Here is an 8,352-nt window from a genome sequence, read left to right on the forward strand (position 1 = left end):
TTTAGATTTTGTTGTTAACCTAACTATACAGGCTTATCATTAGGCAAAAAGAAATAAAATGAATTTAATTGATATATTCACCTCTTCAGCTAATTGCTAGTTAAATTACTCAATATTACATTCATTATTTAAAAATTAGTATAGACATGACTCATCATAAAAACATCAACTGATTTAACTATTGCAATTTTTCTTCAACAACATAAATATTTTATTCAAACTATCAACTTAGCAAAACAATACTCTTTCCGTCCCATTTTAAGAGTCCCGATTGAGTTCGGCATGGGTTTAAAGAAATGTAAAGCAAAATTGGTAAAAAAAAAATAGTGTAATGTGGGTTCTACTATTTAATATTAATTTTATAATAAAATGTGAGAGGAAAAATGTTAGTTGAATGTGAGGCCTAATACCATTTATGAAATATTTCAACCTGAATTATTAAAGTGGGACGTCCGAAAATGGTAAATCGGGACTCCTAAAGTGAGACGGAGGGAGTAAAATAAGTAAGACAATTTAGGAAGGGAGTGTATAATAAAGTACATTGAGAAAGACAATTTCTAAGACCGAAGGGGATTAAATAGGATTATTAAAATAATATTTGCATGTGGTCAGTGACATGTCACCTCACATGTCCTGCAACTTGCACGGAAGAATCGGACATTGCTGGGCCCCACTGTCACGTGCCTTACACCCCACATTGATTTTCTCAACCCGACCCGGTTTATATCTCGGACCCTCCTGCCCCACCCGCATTATCCATCCAACTACTCCTATACGGTTGGCTATATAGATACTACTACAATATACACAAAGTATAGTATAATCAATTAGTATAATCAATTGCAAAACCTAAAGATGGTACAAATTCTAAATTATATACGTATTACTAAGGAGATGTCAAAAGATTACAAAATAACAATAATAAAAAAATATTAACATAATGCTAACAATTGATGTTGTGTTTACACTTGACACTGTGTTGACATTTTCTGTTAATATATTATTTTGTCTTCTGTTCATATTTTTAAATGGTCCAGATCATAGTTTGGCGTTTGTACTATATATAGAGTTTGCATTTTATTATGGACATTGTGTTGATATTTTTTATTTATGTTATTTTGTCATTATTAACATTTTTTAACGGTTCAGATTATAATTTAAAGTTGGTACAATATATAGAATTTATATTTGATTATATATGTTGTAAATATCTAACTATCTAAGGGGTCGTTGTTTCTTTGTTTCGATTTGAATAATAGTATAAGATAATTAAATATACTGTGTTTATTATTATAGATTTTATAGTCTGTATTTTGGGATTTGTTTGTTGGCACATATAATCATATATAAATGTTTAAGTATCTAAATGTTGGTATTTCATGTGTTTACCCTCGAATTTAATGATGATAAATTGTTGTTAGTCTTAATCGTGAAAAAAGGAAAAAAGGTATATGATGGAAACATTGAACACGAAAAGGGGACCTATCGTAACATGTGGTCACTAAATATATAAATCGAATACTATAATTTTTTGAAAAAGAAAACTCTATATAGACTAAAGTGAACCTTGGAAAGACAAAATCCACTTCTATAAATACACCGTTTTCAGATTACTCACTCTTTGTCAATTTAAAAAGAACACAAATTTATTCAATACTCCCTATTATTTTTATTCTGATCGCATTTCGTTTCTTCGTGCACATTTTTTCTGTTTTATACATTAATTTCTTTTTAAAACTCATACACTAATAACATATTCAAATCAAGATTTCTCTTCAATAAGCATAACTCTTTTGCATTACTTAATATATCCCCCACAGAAAAAATAGAAAAAAAATTCAATGCAGAATATGTGTTACTATTGTCAGGAAAAAAAAAAAAGAAAACTCTGGCTGAAAGAAAAAGAAGAAGATCATAAATATATTGATTAATTATTGCTTTTATTTGTTGCATTATGAAGATGAAGGACCAGCTCACCACCTTCAATGTTCTGGTCCCAATTCAATAAAGTTGGTGTATTAATCATGCATATTTATAAATATAATATATTCACACACCATACACCCTACAAAAACACAGTATTTTAGATTCTTTTCTTGTCTTTAGTTTCAAATTGTAAAGTTAACCTCTTCATGTTGTTGCAGAAAATAATAGTAGTAGCAATTGATTGAGGCATCCATGCAGTCCATGCAGATTGGATTCATGTTAATCTATTATTATATGATAAATTTATTCATATAAATTTAAAATTTAGATTGTGACAATAATGTATACATGACTTCTCACTTTCACCACCAACCTTACCTTTAAAATGGCTGGCCCAAATTTTAGAACAAAGCAATATAGTATGTTGAAAAAAGTTAAGGAATATAAGTAGCTAGTAAGAATATCTCTCTTTCTTTAAATTAATTAATTGACCCCATGTATTAAATCTTAATATATATTTGGAAATCGGTTAGTTTTATTATGTCATCCAATCTTATGTTTATTAAAGCCATGAAATAATCAAGTAAAATAATTTTGTACTAATAAACTACTCATAATATATAGTGGCAAAGCCAAGATTTTAATCTTGGGGGCAAACTATTACTCTATACTCCATAATAAACACTTCTTTGCTTATTTAATTGTAAAATAAAACAAAAGGTGCCCTTTTACCTATAAATCTCATTGAAGTAGATCAAGGGGAGTCGTGGTCGATAAATCTCATTGTTGGCTCATGAGGGTTGGAAAACTGCACTAAATTAAGCATTTGAAGTCGTCGACAATCCGTGGGTGCGACAATTCCAAGCCAATCCTTCAGGAGCTGAGTTCACTTCCATTCTTTGCCGGTCATTATTTTCAGCTATGACTACCACACAACATCTATCTCTTGATGTCGGCTACATCATCTTCGTTGTGTCAAACATCACAAGTTCCGTTTCTTAGTTTCGAAATTATTTTTTGTTGCAAACATCGGCAAAAGGTTTGGTCATAGTTTCATAAGTTATTGGTTGTGTAAGAGTAATAGTCTAATCCAAGATTCCTTAATGGGACAAGCATGGCTTTCAATCTTGCAGTGCAAATAAAATAACGACATTAACGGAAAATAGTTTGTATGGTACGGAATTTCAATCCGTTAACGGAGTGCGGGTTATATTACTCCATTTTTTTTATTACTCCATTTTGTAGTAGCATGTAAATTAGAGTATTACTCCATTTTTTATTTTTTTCTAATATATAAACATAGTCTACGAAAAATATAGTAATACCATAATATCTTTTTTCATAATCTACCAAAGATGTATCACTTCCCTTTTTGTGTTTTTCTCCATTCATTATGAGCCCAATTTCTATTTAAAAATTGCTTTCACCAAATAAATAAGGGCTTACTCGATTCATATAAAATTCCAAAACTTCCACCTTGAGTTTTGTATACTCTAATTTTTATTCGTTTAAGTGAAACGGTCACTAAATATGACAAATTCAGTTGAGGTCTACCGACACTATTCCATTCATTTACTATTGTCGTCAACTTCTCAGTACGATAGCTCGTTATTAATCACCACCAGTACACGAACATCGAATTAAAGTCGTCCAACTAAAGACATAAAAGTGAATTTTGTTTGAATATCACCCTCCACATTTTTAATATTTTATATCACACCCCTTTATTTTTATTCTTTTTAGCTTTGTAAATACACATGCAAATTAATATACATAAAATAAAAATAAAAATAAAAATAAAAATAAAAATAAAAATAAAAATAAAAATAAAAATAAAAATAAGCAGAATTAAAATTACCGTTAAATTCTATCACAGGGTGTAAAAGCAAACACCTCTGTGAGGAAAAATCACAAACACCTTATCTACAAATCCAACCCTCGTAAACAAGCACCCCCACAATTCAGGGCTCTAAGATCAGAGATTCCTCTAAAAATGCGAAGAAAGATATTGAAAAAAGAGGAGAGAATTCAGCAATTCTGCAGCTCAATTCCTCCATCTTGACCATCTCTCTCCAAAAATCCGCGGTATAATACAAATTTCACCAACGCGCGGGATCGGATGAAAATCAAAAATTGAAAATTGAAAAAAAAAAAGAAAAAACCCTAGCAATTGAGCTTCATCGGATCATGGAAGTGAGCGATCGGAAGAAGACCTCTTCGCAGGGGAGAGTGAGCCCCATTTCGTGGTCGAATCCGAACTCCTCCTCGGCTCGGCGGAGCAGGCATTGGAAGTCCGGGTGGGAGAGGAAGGAGATGGGGACGATGTAGCGGCTGCGGTTCTCGCCGACGTAGACGGCGAAGTGGCCCTTGGGGACGTCGACGGGGTCGTGGTCGTAGCCGTGCTGCTGCTTCTTGCCGAGGCTGGAGCAGCGTTTGAGGATCTGCTTGAGCGCTGCTGCTTGAGAGAGTTTGCTTGATTTTTTGATTGCCATTTGGAGAAGAGAGGAGAGGTGTTGAAGGAGTGTGGAAGAAGAGGATTTTGAGGTGGTGGTGAAGATTGAAGATGGAGTGTGTTGAGGTATTTATTGAGGAAGGTTGTGGTATTTTTGGGCCTAGAATGTGGGGTCCATTGTGCAAAGAAAATCTTCTTACTTTTTCTACTAGTTTTGAATATTTTTTATTCGTGATTTGATTTTATATAAAAATTTAAAAAAATAAAAATGTGTTACTTAGAGGATAGAGGATGATGAAGGAGTAATTGAAACTTTTCAAGGTTCGAATTGTAATTGAAGTTAAAAAAATATAAAATTGGAAGCTTTTGTGCGGGTATGAGAGCGTGGATTAAACTTGACGAAGTTCTAGATTGGATCGACCAAAGAGAGGGGGATGAGGAGGAAGAGGTGGTGATAGAGAAGGCGTGGGTGGAGGATCTTCGGACAATGATAGCCCTCAGCACTCGTAAGTTTAGTAATGAATTGCATTCAATCAATGAGTTGTATTTTACTTCAAGTTGTTATAGGTGAATTGAGTCGTTTATGCTTTCTTTACCAAAAAAAACATTTAATGAGTCATTCATCTTTATTAGAAAAATAAAACATTTAATCTTATCTATTCAACTTTATTCTCTCACTTCATCTCTATTTATGTACTAAACTAACTTTCGCATATTTTGTAACGAAAAGAACGTATCAAGTGACATGGGACGAATGGAATAAAACTTTGGTGTAACTTTGGTTTAATGCACCATAAAAGAAATTGTATTGTGCATCATTGTAAAGTTGGTTGATTCTAATTTTGTAATCTATATCGATCCACCTCAAGTCACATTTTCGGGCCTAATTCCAAATCAGTGACAATATAATATCAGAATACAATGATTAAAACTATGGTACGCACGTATAAATATTTCTTTGATTTTAGAAATAGAGAACGATGAGGTTTGTGTTAGGATCCAGGTTCCAAAACTACCAAGAACCACAAAGTAATACCAAGAACAGAAACAAGAAACAAGAGCACACTATGATTTACGTGGTTCGGCAATCTCTTGCCTACATCCACGGAGAAGAAATGATGGGATTTATTGATCTAAGTGCGAAGGATGAGATGAGTTCCTCTCTAAAATTTGAAACGCTCAAGCTAATCACAAGAAGAGCTAACTATCAAACTGCCACTAAAAGATGAGAATGTGTGTGTGTGAATCGTGTGTTCCTTTCTGACTCATTGAGCCATATACAAGAGATTACAATCAAGATCTTCTAACTACTCTTCAAGAAGAAACCGTTATAACCGCTTTCTCCAACGGCTAGCTGAGCTTCAATAACCGAGCTCACCCTCTGCCTCTCTTTCTTGAGCCTAGATGCTCCCAGCCCAAAAATAGAATCATCAAGTTGCAACGGTCACACCTTCACAGTTTGAACAATGGACGGGTCCAACTTGCTATTCTCAAATACATAAATTTTTACCTATACACGAGTACTAAATTTTTGCCCATTCTTAGATGAAATCTTAGCCATGTCCCTGATTTGAACTCTAGATCTCTACACTATATATGAAATCTAATGCATATTATAAATTTAATACTCCATCCGTCCCCCATTAAGAGTCACACATTTCTATTTCGGTCTGTCCCCAGTTAAGAGTCATACTTCATTTTTATCATAAATAGTAAGTAGGTTCCACATTTCACTAACTCAATTCACTCACATTTTATTACAAAACCAATATAAAAAGATAAGGCCCACATTCCACTAACTTTTTCAACCAACTTTTTTTTACATTTTTTAAAACCCGTGTCTGGTCAAAGTGTGACTCCTAATCGGGGACGGAGGAAGTACTTTATTACCATTTTCCATTATAAATTATCTATTCATCAAAATTTGACGGCTTAAATATCCGTTTGGTGTGTATACACGTATCAATATTTATGACAAGATTTTATATGAATCACAAAAATATTTATTTAACTAAAATAAAAGGCGAATACAACTACAAGAAGTAAATACGTATAGTTGAGTAAGGGAAGAGGGGTGCATGTGTGTCGGCTTGGGCCCACTGTGTGTTAGCTTGAAATGACAAAGTGGGGCCCAAGGCCGAAGTCCATTTTTTGTACTACGTTCTAATTACGATATGGGCCATTATCTAAATCCCAAAATATATTTGAATCTAACATTATCCAATATACACTTAACATGTTAATAATTTTCTAAAAAATAAAATCAAAATAAAGAGGTGATATGACGGCTATGTTGATAAAAATAACTAAAGTTTCATAGTGACTTAGCATGAAATGTTATTTACGAAGTAATCGTTTGGTTAGTATATAGTTTTATATGCATGTTTAAGATAAATTACAGATGGGATTCAAATGCTTCAACCACAACCATGCGAATGAGGAGATACACGATAAAACGATAAAACGAAGTTTAATTGGTGAAACGTTTTCCAACCAACTAATATAGTGAAATTTAGTTATTAATTTGGAATCATAATTGCAATTGTTGTTTGGAACTTCTCATTCGGCTTAGAGTTGCTATGAGACCACTCTTGATACAAGGCTCGATTTTTGTAGGCGAACTCCCAATTTTTTCTCTACTTTCTTTTCAAAGTCACGATCATAAATGTTGAAATCCAGACAAGAAAGCATTGATTTGAGCCTAGCTTGTGACAAGGCCCTTTAGGGTAATGTCTCGACGCAATTCAATGGAACAATACATAGATAAGTAAATCCTTTATAAAATTTGAATTTCAAGGTATTCTTTATTTCATACTACTACTAATTTTGAATTCTACTTGAGTAAGAATTAACTCAAATGGAAATAGACTTCTAATCAACTCATCTTTGGTAGATGAGATTGACAGATAACGCTAGCATATGTTCTTTTGTTTGTCTGTTGCTTTGGATAAAATGTTTGTTTGTTCTATACATCGATTTCGTTGCTTTTTTTTTTTTTTAGTTTTTATTCTGAAACGTGTATGTACTACTCCCTCCGTTCCATAGTAATAGAGGCATTTCATTTTGCGCACTGGGATGAGATCCTCTACGGTGTACAGCACCGTGTTGTGCACCTTTCTCTCTCACAAAATGAAATTAAATAATTAAATATAAAAATGAATTTTTGTATTCAATTGGGAGGGGGAGGGGTGCACAGCACGGTGCTGTGCACCGTAGAGGATGTCAGCCCTTGCGCACTCATTTTGAAAAAATAATTATAAATAGTTAAAGTGGAGAAAAAGTAAAGTAAGAGATAAAATATTGTAGATAAGACTCTTCTCTATATTATTCTTTCTCTTACTTTACTTTTTCTCCACTTTAACTATTTATAATTATTTTTTCAAAGCGAGTGTGCAAAATGAAATGCCTCTAATACTATGGAACGGAGGGAGTACTACTCCACCAGTAATTAGTTTTGGCTCTGAGCATTTATTTTGTACCACATGTCCCATTGAAAATGAAATATTTTCCTTTTTGAGTTGTCTCATTAAAAATGAAACATTTTTAAAATAGAAACAACATTATCTCTACTTTTTTCTCTCTTACTTTACTCTATCTTCATTAACTCACAAAACAACACTGTATAAAATCTCGCATCAGAAACCAAATGTTTCATATTTATTGGGACAAAAATAGTATTAAAATAATGAAGATCCAATAGGGTTGAATGATAGAGGCAACTACAACTACCACCTCTTCCTCCCAAAATACATATATATTGTGAAAGAAATTTGAAATTGATATGTTTGGACATAAAGAGCATAAACATTAAAGAGTTTTGGATGCATAGCATTCCACTGTTTGCAGTTGGTTTCAGGTTTCAACATCACCTCTACCTCAATAATTATTACTACTTCCAACATTATGTCTCTTTTGATTAAACCTTACATGCCTTTCATCCAAATTTTATTTATATTTTTCTATAGTAAATATAT

At 32.8% G+C, this 8,352-nt stretch overlaps 1 pseudogene; it reads right to left on the bottom strand.

Moving 5' to 3' along the window:
* Positions 1 to 3,765: 3,765 nt before the first annotated feature.
* On the bottom strand, positions 3,766 to 4,483 carry LOC125211560 (auxin-responsive protein SAUR50 pseudogene; annotated as a pseudogene).
* Positions 4,484 to 8,352: the final 3,869 nt, after the last annotated feature.

Source organism: Salvia hispanica, chromosome 3 (genome assembly GCF_029641045.1).
Source record: "Salvia hispanica isolate PSC_SH4W2 chromosome 3, Shi_PSC_v1, whole genome shotgun sequence".
Taxonomy (NCBI): Eukaryota; Viridiplantae; Streptophyta; class Magnoliopsida; order Lamiales; family Lamiaceae; genus Salvia; species Salvia hispanica.